The sequence below is a fragment of the Crinia signifera genome, chromosome 1 (genome assembly GCF_055691185.1).
Source record: "Crinia signifera chromosome 1, ASM5569118v1, whole genome shotgun sequence".
In the NCBI taxonomy this organism is placed as follows: Eukaryota; Metazoa; Chordata; class Amphibia; order Anura; family Myobatrachidae; genus Crinia; species Crinia signifera.
Window position 1 is genome coordinate 347,168,181 of NC_139217.1, and position 15,987 is coordinate 347,184,167.

Genomic DNA, 15,987 nt, shown 5'->3' on the forward strand with positions numbered 1-15,987 from the left:
CACACACCTCACTTTTACACCGCTATACATACCGATCCAGGATCCAGCGCTGGTCTCTCTGCAGCAGAGCCGGACAGCCCGCACTGACAGCGGGCTGACCGGCTTCCTCCGATGCAGCTAACAGCTTCTGTCGCGCTGTCCCAGGAGCGTGATTGGGCGATGCGTCTCCATGGAGACGCATAGCTCAGCCCTGATTGGCTGAGCTATGCGTCTCCATGGAGACACATAAGCCGGAGACGCTCTCAGCCAGTGTCGCGCTGGGACAGCGCGTCAGAAGCTGTTAGCTGCATCGGAGAATGCCGGTCAGCCCGCTGTCAGTGCGGGCTGTCCGGCTCTGCTGCAGAGAGACCAGCGCTGGATCCTGGATCGGTATGTATAGCGGTGTAAAAGTGAGGTGTGTGGATGTGTGTATGTAGTAAAGTTTTACTTTTCTGTGTGTGTGTTTTATTTTAACATTCTTTTTACAGGTGGACTACAAGTCCCAGCGGGCCCATTAATGCCCCGCATGCTGGGACTTGTGGTTCTCCAAGTCCCAGCATGCGGGGGAGGTCTGCTGGCACTTGTAGTTCTCCTGTATTAAGCAATGTTAGGAATGTGAATTTAACCATATCAGGCCGGCGTCCAATGGCCAGGGACGCCGGTGACAGCCCCAGGCTTCAGCCCTGGATGGGTGAAGCCTGGGGGGGGGACACCCCTTTATTGGGGGGGTCCCCACTCCTCCAGGTACCCCGTCCAAGGCTGACCAGCCACGGTGCTCATGGTACGGCCGGGGGACCTTGTGTAAAAAGTGTCCCCCTGTTGTGGCATGACACTGCTGGCTGTTGGAGCCCGGTGCTGGTTTAAAAATACGGGGGACCCCCAGATTTTTTGTCCCCCGTATTTTTGGAACCTCGACCGGTCCAAGAGTCCGGGGCTGGTTTCAGAAATACGGGGGACCCCTACTCTTTTTGTCCCCCGTATTTTTGGAACCAGGTCCGGCTCAATGAGCCCGGGGCTGGTTATGTACAGGAGGGGGGACCTCACGCCAATTATTATTTATTTTTTTTAATCACAAAATCGCACATTTTAAAAAAATCGCACCTTTTCGTGACTAAAAAATCGCACTTTTCATCCCGAAAATCGCCCTACATCGCACTTTCTCGCACTTTTCATGCCGGAATACACACCTCATTAAATATTTGATTTCTGGGAAAAAATGCGATTTAAAAAAACGGGGATACAGGGCGATTTGAGCAAAAATCGCATTTTCGGAAAAACGGTCAACACAATAAATCTCGCCCTTTGTCTGTCCTGGAATGGGTCATGTTGGGAGATATGCTATTCCTCTTGCAGGTCAATAGTGGTAGCCAGGGCCAGATTTACAATGGGCCAGATGGAGCTTCAGCTCCAGGCCTCCCATTAAAATAGGCCCACAGAATTGCAGTGTTGCAGGCAGGAATTTTTTTTCCTGCTACAGGATGCATCCTGCGGGTGGCCGTCCTGTCCATATACCTTCCCCCTCCTGACCAGGATTTATTTCCCTCCCACACTCACAGCTGCTGCCTGTAGCTAGGAAACAGGCTGGTCCTGCTCATGTAGCTGCTGCTGAGCTGCCGGAGCTAACAAAAATGGCTGCCCCATGTAGGCGACAAAAAGATGGCCGCCGTCCACCAATCAAGTGCCAAAGTATCCTTTCATAGAAGCACTAGAGTAGAGAGAGGAAAAGGGGGCGGGGCTTAATAGAGGAGTGTGCTCTGTGCTGGGAAGAGAAGCTGAATAAAATTGCACCCACAGGGAGGAGACACAGAGAGGACAGGGGATAGTCCAGATAGCAGAAGACCCTGCTTCATGCCTACTCCACCTTTTTATTAATCAGGTTAATCAAACTCCCATCTTAGTAAATTTCCACAATATAAACTTTGTGGGTGTGGGGGTCATTTTGCTTAGAATATGTGTAGATGTATGGGCGGAATTCAGGATACATACAGATGACCGGCGGTTGGGATGCCGGCAGTCAGAATACCGATGCCAGCATCTCAAACGAGGAAATCCTGACAGGGGTCCGGTAAGTATATTACTCTCCTCATGCCCCCCCCCTAACCCCCCCCAACAGGTCATTATAAACTCACTTGGCACTCAAAGGATTAAGCAGCCGAATGTGGGATTGGTTACAGATCGTAAAGTGACAGCTGAAAGCAATGCAATGTGCGGTTACGCTGGGTACTGTGTTGTTGAGAAATAATGTCATGTGACTTAATGTATCCAATCATGTGACAGAATTTTCTGTCATTTATGTATATAAAACTTTAATGAATACAATTGCAAGGTGTTGCAAAGGGAGAGAAAATTAAGTTGTATGTTGTGGTAGCTATGTCCCTCATGGTGCTAGCCAAATCCCATGGCACAGACCACACCCACTGTGCAAACCAAATCCTCATCATGCTGACCACACCCCCTGTGGCAGCACATAATAGGTCCTTCATAAATTTCAGCTCCAGGCCCATGTGGACCTTAATCTGGCACTGGTGGTAGCAGAAGACTTATGCTGTAAAATGGGTAGGAAAAAAACTGAGAACAGGTACAGGGTAGCAGGATAGCATGTAAAGGTGCCCATACACTAGTAAGATTTATCTTCAGATCTGGCTGGTTGGAACAAAAACATGGTTATGGATGAGTGACAGTTTGTCAGTTTTCCAGCATTTCCAAGCAAATGGTCAACTGTCATTTGCTCTCATCCATAACCATGTTTTTGTTCCAACCAGCCAGATCTGAAGATAAATCTGTGTGTGTATGGCCACCTTAACTGTAATAGCCCTAGCGTTAGTAGCAGACCCAATGGTGAGCCACTTCAAAAATAAGAACATTAATATCGTTCAACATTTAAATCAGACTGTTTGAATTGCAGAAAAAAAATTGGATTGAAAAGGGTAAAGAGATCTTGGAGCAGATTGTGGGGTCTATGTACTTAAGCCCCATATACATTAGAGGACTATATGCACCATCAATATAGCAAAATATATTGGCGGTGTTGCTAGTCAAACAATATTGTACACACTGAATGATATTGGTAAACTATATTATTCAGTGACGTCTCACCGGGACCCGCTGAATATGTGAGTCCTTGCCTATATAGCCAAAGTTGACCTGAATGTTTACTAGATGGGGGTCATTAACATTGCATAGCAGCCCAAATATCATTAAAGATAGTGCATTGTGTTTGTCTGCTTGCCTCTGTCCTATTATCTCTTCCAGATGCTCTCCTATCAATATTATTGTATGTTGCACCCAAGGGCGGATCTAGGGATGGCGATCAGGGCGATCCCCCCCTCCCCTCACCCCCCATAGCATTGTGTGGCTGGGATCACTTTCACCTTTTGTATGTATTCCCTGTATGGCATCTTTACCAGGTTCAAATACCTTACATTGATTGTGCTGTCTGCTACAGTCTAGATTCATTGAGTGCCTTGGTGCTGACGAACCTGTGTGCTCTGAGACCCCTGGGCAGTGGCTGCTGGTCTGTGAGTCAGGGTTAATTGTTTGCCCACCCCCACAACCTAAAAGAAAAGTATAGATCTGACCCTGGTTGTACCAGTCATGGAATGGGTATGATAACACCATGAAAGGTGGTGCAGCTTTATTTGGGGCATGTGAAAGCAAGCAGGCATGCACTGAATATCATATAGTCAGGGCCGCTGCCACCACTAGGCAGCTTTAGGCATTTGCTTGGGGTGCCGGTCACTGGAGGGTGGCACTTTGTAGCCTGGAAGCGGTGGCCGTGGCAGCCTGCACCCCCCGTGGAGCCAGGTGAGCATTGCCCGCACCCCCATCTCCCCCCCTCCAGACCTCGTCAGAGGCGACCGCCCCCTAACCATGGGGATGCACTTAGATGTTTGTGCTGCAGGGAGGAGGGGGGGATGTTGGGAGTAGCTGCTCAGTGGCAACACCCCGACACCCCCCCCCCCATGCCATGGAGCAGGTTGGCGGCGGCCGCATCCAAACCCCGATTGGGTCAGAGCGGAGGGGAGCGGGTCGTCTGACAGGGCTTGCTCCAGACCTGCATATAGTAACATTATATCTAGCATATGTATATCCCTGCACAAAGAAATGTTTAGCACTGAAAATGTTTGCATTTACAGTGTAAACAAAAACATTTTCCTTTTAAACATCTGCATATTTTTATTTATGAAAATTATTTAAACGTCTGGCCAATTAATATGGCAAGCAATAAATGTATATTAAACTCATGTGTTAATCAGTTTTCATTTTGAATCTTTTCAGCGATTCAGTTCCAGAGCAGCCTAGGATTCCTGCACATGTGTTATCTTGGGATTTGGCACTGTAGCTGATTCTGTGCTTGTCTTCAATAGCTCAAGCTGCACAGGACAAGCCACAACATATTTACGGCCTTAAAAAGAAGAAGTTTATGCCTTTAGGCAAATCCAGACTTAAATGTGATATTGAACATCTTGAGTACTAGAGCAGAATACATATTGGAGTGGTATGTATAAAGGTTGTTACATATGAAAACGCTATTTTACAGACAGCATGGAGTGAAAGTGCTTGCGTGGGTTTCCTCCGGGTACTCCGGTTTCCTCCCACAATCCAAAAATATACTGGTAGATTAATTGGCTCCTAACAAAAATTAACCCTAGAATGTCTGCGTGTACATGTGGTAGGGAATATAGATTGTAAGCTCCTCTGGGGCAGGGACTAATGTGAATATTCGAATATTCTCTGTGCAGAGCTGCGGGAATATGTGTGCTCTATATAAGAAACTGTTAATTAATTAATTAATAAGTAAATGAAAGCCAACTTGCACCTAATGAATTGACCCCCTTGATAATGCTAGTTACTGGTCTTAAGGTGCATACACGCTGGCCTTTTTTGCCCATGATGAAATATGTGATGAAAATCGCTGGCCGATAAATCTCACTGCATAAACACTGGGTAGTTTTCACCTGGCCCTAATGTGTATTGGCCTTTAGGGGTAAATGTACGGTACTCTTTACCTAGAAGGGCGCCCGTCGCGGGCATCGCGGGTACATTTATGTATGGCCGCGACGCGACCGACGCGATGCCCGCGATTTCCCATTGCAACCAATGTTAAACATGGAAATCGTGTCGGTCGCGTCGCGGCCGGCCATAAATGTACCCGCGATGCCCGCGACGCGATGCTCACGATTTCCCATAGGAATCAATGTTAAAAGGCGCGATGGACCCGATTTTACTGTTAAATGGGTCAATCCACCCGATTTGGCCATAGGAATCAATGTTAAATGGGCCACAGAGCCCATTAACCCTTAAATGTGCCCCCAAATTTTTTACGCCACCCCACGATCCACGCCAACCCGAAGCGTGGCGAGCGCAGCGAGCCCGCGAGGGGCGGCGGTACGCGTCCTCCGACCTTTTCATGCCCTACTATCCACTAGGGCGTGGTGTGAGAATATAATAGTGTGGCGAGAGCAGCGAGCCACCGAGCCCGAAGCGTGGCGAGCGCAGCGAGCCCCGCGAGGGGACGCGGATACCTTCACAGTTATGCGCGTCCCCTCGCGGGCTTCACAGGTGTCCGTGGCGACGCGGACACCTGTGAAGCCCGCGAGGGGACGCGTCTACCTGTGAAGGTATCCGCGTCCGCTCGCCACGCTTCGGGCTCGGTGGCTCGCTGCGCTCGCCACACTATTATATTCTCACACCACGCCCTAGTGGATAGTAGGGCATGAAAAGGTAGGAGGACGCGTACCGCCGCCCCTCGCGGGCTTGCTGCGCTCGCCACGCTTCGGGTTGGCGTGGATCGTGGGGTGGCGTTAAAAATGTGGGGGGACATTTAAGGGTTAATTTGGCCTATTTGGCCCCAAATCGGGTCCATTGAGGCATTTAACAGTAAAATCGCGGTCAATCTGCCGTTTTAACATTGTTCCCTATGGGAAAATCGCGGTGATCGCGGTCATCGCGGGCATCGCGGCCATCCCGATTTACCCGCGATGCCCGCGATGACCGCGATCACCGCGATTTTTACCCCCGATCACCGCGATTTCAATCGCTGGCGCCCTTCTAGGTAAAGAGTACCAAATGTACAAGAGATTTTAGAAGTGTGAGACTTTGCCCTAATCAGATTCACTTATCTAGAACATTCTAGAGCAGGGCAGGCCAAACCGGTCCTCAAGATCTACCAACGGTCCACGTTTTCCAGGTTAACTAGCTGGTGAACAGCTGTAGTCATTACTAACTGTCACATTGTCAAACATGCTGCATTCATTCCTACTACAGATCCACAGGTTGTCTGAAAAACACAAACTGTTGGTTGATCTTGAGGACAGGTTTGGCCACCCCTGTTCTAGAGGATAATCACTAGAAACTGATCGGTCGCTATTGGCAACATCTCAAATTTCTAAAAGCTCTCACCTCAGTAAATTTACCCCTTAGAATGATTTACCAAGATACTACTATAAAATATAATCTACTGTATTATTATAATAATAATAATAATAATAATAAAGCTTCAACAAATAAACATAGCACAAATGGCCGCTGACTGTCATGGATCTTTCGTTACCTAATAGAGGTTTCAAGAAGTACTTTCAGATAAACAAAATAATAAAGATATTTAAGTGATAGACCACATGTGATAGTGGGCAGGACTGCAAATAAAGGTTTTTGTTTTAGCAAAACCTGCAAAATCCAACAGTAAATAAATGAAATGAGTCAGAGGTGGTGTAACAGAGGAGGGGGCCCATGCAGAGACTTTGCGCGCTCTGCATTAAAACCCCACACCACCCACCATGCCGGAAACACATCTATACAAAAAGAGGGCATAGTCTAATTTTCTTCACTGCATGGGTGAGTCCGGCATCCCCAAAGTTGCTGGCTGCCTCCTGGACCTAGCTGCCTGCCAGCTCTTTATCTGTGACAGAATTACACTGCAGCATCCGGCTTCTGTCACTGTAGAAGAGCCAGCTCTTTGGTGTCACCACTTTTGAAGGTAACACCCAGATACAAGCCTGCCCCCTCACACCCAGCTAGTGATGCCACTGTGCCGATGTGCAGACACCAGTAATGCCAGAGGCGGATTAAGCATGGGGCGACAGGGGCGGTCTCCCCGGCAACCCCACACAAAAGGGGCCCCCACACCGGCTGTGGGGCTCCTGTCACCCTGTGCTTGGGCAGCGGGGTCGGGCGGCGCACCGCAGGTGGTCCCTGCAGCGGGCTGGGCAGTCAGTGCCGGGGTCCCTGCCGCAGATGGGAACTCAGCGATGGGGTCCCTGTGGCGTATGGGAACTTGTAGCCAATACCTCTACTAATTCCCATCTGCTGAAGGGACCCCGCTGCTTACTTCTCATGCACTGCAGGGACCCCAGCGCTGACTGCCGAGACTGCTGCAGGGACCCCCTGCGCTGCCCAGGTACCAGTCTCCCCAGGGAGGGGGGCGGCTGTCTGGGGGGGGGGTCTGTGGGGGCCCCACAAGTTTGTTGTCCACAGGCCTTAATCCGCCCCTGATTAGGGCCCTCTTCTGTCTACGAGGCAGTAGACTCTCAAAATCTTCAAGTGTGTATGGCCAGGCAATCAGCGGTGAGAGGTAATGGGTGCTCCTGAATCATCACTGGATGCCACCAGCCATTGGCATGTCCTACCGGCTGTATTAACCATTTTCCACAGTCTCCTACTGTGGAAAGTGGTTCACCCCCCATGAAAATCACTGGACCTGGTGAAAATCATTCAGTGTGTATGCACACTGTGTGTAGCTCCAACTAGGGACTCTGGAATGGCAAGTCATTAAACATGGATGCAGTGTATGCAATGTAGGTCCCCTGGTTCCAGGGATCCATGTGCAGCACACACGCTGCACAGATTTTAGATATGCCATTGCGCAGAAAGCCTGGGTCATGATGGCTTCATAAATGGAAATTGTAATCTTTAGCTTATTTTCTTTAAAACACTGCTTAAACCTATATTCATATTTTCCTGATAGTTTTCCTTGATGAACAGGTTTTTAATGTAATTCAAGGCTCCTTTAAATTATGTCACCAAGGAGATAACAGACAATGAAACAAACATTGAGAAACACTAGTATATAAACACAAGACAAGTGTCTTCAACCAGGAAACTAAGAACTTTTCTTGGCAAATGAAGAATAATGATTAAACAGACCTCCAGCGTGATTCTTCTAACTGTTTGCATCTACTTTTAGTCCAACCAAATTGATAACGTGTGCACTTTTCTAACGTTTCCAAATTTCTATATTTTTCTTAACTTCAGTTTACAGACAAATTCTTTTTGGATTGAGTAAGCATTATTTTGTCTTATTAAAGAAAAAAAAAAACACTCCTGGAAAAATAAACCCATGAAGTGTACTGCTTTAACCTTTCCCAGAAAGGCATGTTTTCACTGGCTCTGAATGAAACTTTAGATTCGTCTGAGTTTCTATAGACAATCAATTGATCCCAAGTAATTTCTGCAAGCAAATAATGCACATGTTTCTTGCAGACTGAGAAACATTCAAGAGCTCGTCAAGCAGTTGCTATGTTTTCTATACTCTTTAAAAAGCTTTAGACAGTTTGCTCATTTTCTATAAGTCAGCCAGTAATATAAACATCTAGATCCATCTGGAGCAAATGCTCCAGACTTTCCCACATAATTTACTGTTGCAGTCTACTGTAATATGTAAATTCATTTATATGAAAGGTCTTTTTTTAAAAACATGACTTAATAGTTTCAGCCCGGCAACTGCAACATCTAGGCAGATAAGAAGAAGTTCCCTTTGTCACGTTGGGAGGAGTCATGTTGGATGAGCTTAATATATAAATATATATTTCACCTTTTCCTTACAGCAGATGCAACTTCCCTCTACAGGCAAATTACTGTAAGTAGGTTTAGATTAAGTAGATTTAGGAAAAGACATACCGTCAAGCAAAGTATTCACATTGTTCCACAAGTACCTTAGAACTTCGGGAAAATAACATTGTTTGTTTAAAACAGACTACTTAATATCAGCATCGGGCAGCAGCATATCACATCCCTGGGCTACCACCATTCTGAGATGGCGGTAGCCCATTGTAGCATATGGGCTACACACTACACTGCTGCCGGGGCAATGCGGTCAGCGTGATCGCCGGGGGGGTCAGCTCTAACCACTCATGCGCAAACCTCTCGGTGCCCCGGCACAGCATATTGCAGGGATGGGCTCCTTTCAAAGCCCTGTCCCTGCATGTCAGTGATGATAAATGCTGCCATCCTGGGCAGTAGAATTCCGCCCAGATCGCATTGTAAATGCGATCCATGATAATGGCCCCTAAGTCTAGATGAAACTCTTAGGAGTCTATATACTAAGTCCTGGAAAGTGATAAAGTAGATGGAGACAAAGTACAGTCCAATCTGATCTCAACTGTCACATTATAGGTGGTGTTTGAAAAATGACAGTTATGAGCTGTTTGGTTATCTCTCTAATGCTCAGTACATAGGTTCTCAAACTCGTTTTTCTGAACCTCAATCTTTTCCGCATTAATCTCATACCCGAGAGAGCTCCATATTCTTCAATTTCCCAAAAGAGGTGCGGAGGATTGTGGGCCTTGTCTGATATCGTGAGGAGCACGTCATCTGCATATAGGGCAATTTTGTGTTTGGAGGAGCCAATTGTAACACCTTTATTATTCGAATTGGAGTGAATACGCGCTGCGAGAGGTTGTCACCCATGGATTTTTATATATAGCAGTTGGTGATACACAGTGCCGGGGGACCTGGAAAACATGAACTGTGAGGATTCCTGAGGACTGAATTTGGGGCATACTGCCATTTATAGAAATACAAGAGTTAACATTGTAGAGTTTAGTTTGACAGTGTGGAATTTGAAATGTTGAATTATTTGGCCTATTAGAGGCTGCCATGAGGATGGTCTTAGGTGTTTATATAGAGCAATGTCATTTTCAAATCTTGATCATTCTTTTTTTCCAGAAGATCCATCCACTTGTGATGTCATTCAACATTTTGGTTGAATGTTGTGTTGCATTTTTGTTTGCAGTTGATGCCCACGGAGATAGAAAGAATTGCCTCTCAGAGGCCTAGCAAGGTGCAAGTGTTAACTGGCGCTTAAGTAGCTAAGGTTGTGTCTTAGGTATGAGTAAGCTTCACTTGTTAAGGGGCCCATACATCTATTCCCTATTCTCCAGATGCCTTGGTTTGGCGATAAATGAAATATAACATGAATCGGTGTCGATTTGCTGATTCTAACCAAAAAGTAAGCGGAACAGGTGTCAGGGATTTTTAACATGCTGGACTTTATTGATGTCCACTGGTCTGTGTTTGTGTGTTTGTGTGTTTTTTCCTAACCAATTTAAATATGAATTATTTTAAATAAACTTTCTTACCCTTTAACTCCATTTACTGTGTCTGAGTTGGTATATTATTGGTAAGCTGCTCAACATATAAGCAGATTGCCTTCAATATATACAGTTAAAGGTAGGAGTGTGAATGGAAACGTCTACAGCATCTAGGTTGACACCAAAAGGTCAGCAGGCACTAGGCCAACACTGACAAATGGTCGACATGCACTAGGGCAACATGGCCAAAAGGTCCACATGCACTTGCTAGATATTAACAAAATCAACACAAACAAAAGGTTTACGTGTAAAAGGTCGACACATGAAAAGGCCGATCTGAGTTTCTCATGGGTATTTGTGTTAATGATGACATCTGTCGACATGGGCTCCCATATAGTGTAGTGCACACATTTGCATGGTGAGCGATCATGATGGCTCTCTCCGCTACTGCTGTGCTTGGCACTCTACCATTCCCATTTGTAGCCCACATGGATTGTAAAGCATGAAAAAGCCCATAACAATACTATAGATTTATAATCCTGGACCAAAAAGGAAGTTAGAACAAGCTGAAAAGAGAAAAGAGAAAGTGATCGCTTTTATTATCTTCATCAAATACAGACTCGCCATAGCCCTCCCGCTAGTGCGTAACCCTATCTCCTACCCCTGTACTTACCTCCCGGATGTGTCAGGATTTGTGCTGTTTGAATCCCACTGTTAGTTTTCTGATTGATGGTATTTTGACCACATCTCTGCAAAAGCATCGATACATGCAACTGGATGGAAATTCAGAACTATATTTATATGTTGTATAGTTACTTGTTTCTAATCTAAACTCATGACCATGTAGCGGTACTTACACCATCGGCACCCAAACTGTGTGCTGTGACTCCCTAGGGTGCCTTGTAGCACTTGCAGGGGTGCCCTGGGTTAGTGGTCCAGGACCAATTCCAATTATTTATGGTCAATATAAAGGGCAATACCAGTGCTTGTGGCTTCCAATTATGAAATATGTGGATAGACAGTAAGTAAAACACATTCCTCATCCATAACTGGACCTAAGATTGACATATAACAACAACTTACTTAAATTAATATATCTAAAAGACAGCCTGCCGATACCCTGGGCAATGTATGAACAGTCAGCCTTGCTGACCATTCTTTGGGGCTCATACCACCTTGTTTGACATCTGCCTGGATAGCCTGCTACCCTCAAAGGATGGCCGTCTTCCCTCTGCTTCAGCCCTACATCGCTGACAGGTCCCCACCTGCTTACGTTTGGAAGCCGCGAATGGAGAACCTGCAATACCACCACAGGTTAGTGCGGGTCACTCCCTGCTGAATCATCATTGGCGGCTAGCCGGCTGCAGCCGACCACCGTGCGGGTTGAAGTTAGAGCCGCACTGGGAACATCCTCCTTTGGCTACCGCAGGTTTTGTAGTCTGGAAAGACTAGAGGTATTGCCGCAATTTACATTTCAGGGTCGGAATATATCCACCTAATGACTGTGGAAAGTTTAAATATTGGATGAACAGTGGCCTCTGACATTTGTTTTCCCATGACTATGAGACCACAAAGAACTGATTCAATCTAATTATTCTATGCCACTATCCTAAAGACATTCTGTCATATAAATTAACCCACAGGCACTTCATCTTTCCAGATTTGGTTCAGCTCAAAATTAATAATGACCTTCTTTTTAATGTTTATGAGGAGCTAAGTATGTTGTATTGTTATAAATGATATTTTTATGCTTATTGATTTTTAAATAATTTAATTAAATAATTTATTAATCAAATTCCTCCAGGTGTGTGACGCTCTCTTTTCATTCACACATATATATATATATATATATATATATATATATATATATATATATATATTTGTAATAAACTGATACTGGTTTTAAATATAAAAAGTTTCTTTGCTGACCATACTGACTACTGCAGCTATCGATTTTGACAGATGCAGGGACAGCACTGGTGCAGCGTAAATAGTATATTGGACATACCTCCAATCCTACCTGATTTTCGCAGTACATTCGAGTTTTTGTGGGCCTGTCCCACTGTCTCATCAATGGGCTGCAGTATTCCACAGTATAAGGTTGAAGTTACGAGGACCCAGTCACTTACTGCAGAGCAACAATGAATAGATGCTGTGCGCATTTGCACAGCATCTATTCACGAAATAGAGGAACAGAAGGCACACTGGACATCCAAAAATCTTGAGAAGCACAAAACTTATTATTATTTTTTTAAATTTAAATGCACCATAGTTCAAAAGGAAAATTATGTGAATCTTCTCATCTTATGTCAATGAAATTGTGAGGGATTCCCAGATCTTTCCCCTCCAGAAGGTGGGAATATTTCTGCTCTATAAAAAACACAATCCCACCCTTCTCTCCTCGTTCTCTCTCTCTCTTTTTATAAATCTGGAATGCTTCCAGACGGGGCTCTGAGTTTGTGAAGAAAAAAAAAACTACTGTGTAAATTTGTCCTTTGTGTTGGGAAACCTTTGTTTAAACATCATTGTAAGTTTGCTGTGAAAGGAAAAAGGGGGGAGGGAGGAGACATAGCAGGAATTTGAAAAGCCTTGACCTCGGATGAATAAAATCAACCACATTAACACATTCTTCAATAAATTCAAAATTTCAGATAAGGTGGAAGTCCATGTGGTTGGACTTTTCATTAACCCCCTGCTGACTAACCCAAACATATTGGAGTGTTTAGTTATTTCATGAGGACAAGCAGAGGCCTTCCCACATTGGAAAACAGGCTTTCACACAGAAAAATAATGTCAGCAAGAGACCGGGTCCTAAATAGAAATTCCTGCCTTATTTAATGTTTCATGTTCTAGAAATTAGATGCACCACAGGGGTCATTTTCATGGAATTATAGCGTCCTTGACAATCTTCTTAGTAAAAAGTTACACAGACCATTCAGAAACCAGTTTAGTAGATTTACGTATAATTAAAATAAAAACAATCGTAAACTAATCTGTGCACTTAATTTTCAAAAACATTAAGCACTAATTAATGTTTACCAATGTGACTTCATAGAGTATATCAAATGTATTTCTTGGAAATTGTTACTCATTTTATTTCTCTTTGCTAAGCATATCTTGATCTATATGTTAATCAACTGTCATGTGATTGTTCCTTAACTTTGTGTCAGTAATTACAGTAATTATACAGTTAAATGTGACTTGCAGTCCTTTTTACCTACCATTAGCATATGAATAATACCTCTAGGTAATGGAAATGAAGTTTTGATGGTATTGTGCTATGCTAATTTTTAAATGTAATTATCAAACTTTTAATAATGAAACATTACTACATCATTGTACTGATTATTGAACAAAACAAAAGAAAACTCTTCTATAGTGTGCAAGTGTACTACTTTTTAGATCCTCTATTTTAATATAATGTTAATACAGTAACTTGTTTAAGGTTATCTTCATTTAATAACATGGGGCATATTAACCATTAAACAGGGTTTGGTCCTGATATTTATAATGTCATACTGTAGTAGTTTGCAACAATAAGAAATGACCAATTATCAGAATGTACCAGTAATCACATGCAGAGACAAAGGGTGACATTTAATAGGATGAGAGTTTCAGAAAGTGAGAGATTTGGAAAGAAATCTCCAAAATCAAACTGGTATTGCAGTGTAAATGATTGCCGCTTTAAAAAAACTGGAGATTTCTTCCCAAATCTCTCACTTTCTGAAACTCTCATCCTAATAAATGTCCTACAGGGGATTTTGATGTGTAAGAATTAGTGATAGTAACCACATTATTCTCCTGGTTTATATCCTAATACAGATACTATAGAGAGATCCAAGAATGGAGAAGTGCCCTGTAATTTAGCAAGATAAAACCATAGTGTTATCTCTCGGGTCGAGGACTTGCACATTTAGCAGCCCCCAAGGAAGCCGATATACAGTAGGCTGCCTTCGCGAATGAAAATAATATATGCTGTGGTCCCCCAATGTGCACACGTACAAGGGTTTGATCATGAGTGGGGCACAGCAGCGAAGTCAGATGCAGTGGGGATCTGTGCATGTTCCTATTATGCACATATGCAGCCCCCCTTTGCGAATGGCTTTGGCGACTTGCATAGGCGGCGAGCTATTCGCAAGCATCGGGCGGGCCAGAGGCGGATTGGGGCAGGCGAATGGGGACAGAATTTCCTGGGTGTACCCACAAAAACTGTGGGTATGACCATTAAAACGCTGGGCATTCCCATGTGAACACAGGTGTGCTGATGCCTGCCGGGGGCGGCCATCTTCATCCAAGGGCACGCAAATAAAAGTCAGTTTTGACTGACTTCTATTTGCGAAGGCAGGAGAAATCATTCGATGGTCAGCAAACAATGATTTCTCCTGCAGCAGAGACATGGATATTAAACCTTTTGGCACCATGGCAGAGGTAAGGGAGAACCCAGGAGAACCAATGGCAGAGGTGTTCTGGTTATACATCCCTTTGCATGTTCCCGAGGGGAATCGATGGTGGCAGGGGGTGGTCATTTGGGCGGGCAGTGTCCCAGGTGCTCGGTAAGCTGCAATGTACCGAGCCAACCTGCATTGGGCTTTATGTCCCTTCGGTGCTTGTGTACTTTCACGGCGCCAGCATGGCGCCGTGCATCTGTGTCCCCTTGCGGGGCTCGCTGCGCTCGGCCACACTATAGGCTCGCCACGCTGGCGCCGTAAAACTACAAAAGTACCGTCCCTTCAAACGACTTTTGCTTATAAACATGGTTTTGATTAGCTTCAATTTTATAATCTGAAGTGTTATCAAGTATCTTCCAAGGTTGTGTGCATGGTAGTTTACTTTTATATCTATACAGTACTTTTGGGGGTTAGTTATCAAACCTGCACATTGGATGGACCTGCTGCACCACAAGTAATCCCACCATTGAATAGATGTAAATGCCCCTCAGGACAATACATGATTATATCACCGTTGCAGTATAATGTCACAGTGGTTTTAAAACTAGCCATCTGTGACTGGGTTCTCCCTCACCTCTGTCATGAAGCCAAAGGTTTAATATCCAGTGTCTGAAAAGGTTAAATCCAGACACTGGGGGAGATTCTCTAAGCTAAAAATGAGGTAAAACCCCCGTTATCGGGTTTTTACCACATTTTGGGATGCTGTAAGCATCCCCCGCCGGGTTACCTTGGCGGGGGGCATCGCCGTAAAAATCTGGCGATGCCCCATAGAAGCCTATGGGCTTCTACCGCAACCCTCCGCCGCCCCGCACCGACCCACTGCCGCCCCGCATCGCCCCCCTCACCTGTGTCTGGGCAGCACATAGGTGTGCTGCCCAGACCTGTGACCTCCTCCTCCCTGCACTGATCCTCTTCCGGGTGCAGGGAGGAGGAGAGCCCGGCGCAGCAGCAGCAGCGCCGGTTAAGAGAGGGAGGGGAGAACCGCCGGGTCCCCATGGGGCCCTCTGACTCTCACCACAAAGGACAGCTCTTAACGCAAGAAAAACAGCAGAGGCCAGCACACCCTATAATAACATTGATCCATTTATTGAATATGTACAGTATCCATACTTATCAATTTAGCAGCATCTAGGCAGCAAGGACTGAGTATAACAGCTCAAGGAAAAATTCCATCGATAAGCCCTGACGGCCGTTTCAGTACCTCAGTACCTTTCTCAAAGGGCATGCACATATTCAATAAATGGATCAAT